Raw genomic sequence first — 1,117 nt, forward strand, 5'->3', positions numbered from 1 at the left:
CGCTCACAACTCGTCCTCAGGCGGCACCACCTTCTGGTTCACAGCCTTCTTATCAGCTTGTCTGTCGTTCTCCACACCGCCGTGGCGTGGCAGACGGTGAACGAGCTAGCGTGCGGGGACAGCGGCATTGTGCACGGAGCGAAGTGCATTGCCGTTCTTAACGGAGTCGCTTAGGCGGCTCCGGTGGTGTGCCGGTGATAGTACTAGCACGCGCCAGTTCGCACCTGTGTCGAGCCTGTGTGCTGTGAGAGAGAGTTGTCTTGTTTAAATTCTTATCGAGCCTGTCCTCTCGAGGTTCTCGAGGTGGATATCCTTTGGCCGCGTTGGGTAGCGAGGATTGGTGTAACCCGAGCCACGGAGGCGTGTTTTCTGACGGCCGACCGTCAGTGCACGGAGTTGCCCCTTCTCCGACTGCCCCGGCTAGTTCACGAGTTTCGCGGGAGTGACCCCATGCGTCAAACCCGAGACCTAGCGCGGGTGGGTTGGAGGGGCCTCGGAAAGGCGCGCAAGCACGCCCTACGTCTTCCCCTCCTCCCCATCGGGCCGCATGAGCGGCCACGCCTCGCAGATTCGTTTCCGCGCCTGGGTCAGGCGCGCGGGGCATCCCCCGGGTCGCTCGACCAGCGATCCGAAGAGTGGCCGCTATGCGAAGGAAAGAGTGGGGCCTCGACGCCTCAGTCCGGCCCTCCGAGGGGGGAAGGGAATTGCGGGCTCCCCTCGGGCGCCTCAGTTCGGCCCTCCCGAGGGGGGGGAGGGGAGCAAGGGGGTGGGGGGATCGGGGCGGTGGGGAGGGGTCTCGGGTTTCATGTGGCTAAAACTTGCCGAATGTGTACTAGTATGTATATAGTGTGTATCTATCTCTCTCTCTCTCTCTCTCTCTCTCTCTCTCTCTCTCTCTCTCTCTCTCTCTCTCTCTCTCTCTCTCCCTCTCAATCTCTCTTCTCTTCCTCTCCCAACTGCAACGCTTCTGCTTTCCTTTTCGGCTCCACACATTCAATGGGAAACTCCCCACGTATCAATCACCCTCCGAGACTCTTTTCGTCTTCCCGTGATACAACCCGCGTTACAAGAACATCGATTTGGCCCTTTGCGCCATTTGCCACCTCTCGAGGCCTTC

This window comes from Emiliania huxleyi, assembly GCF_000372725.1.
Source record: "Emiliania huxleyi CCMP1516 unplaced genomic scaffold EMIHUscaffold_47, whole genome shotgun sequence".
NCBI lineage: Eukaryota > Haptophyta > Isochrysidales > Noelaerhabdaceae > Emiliania > Emiliania huxleyi.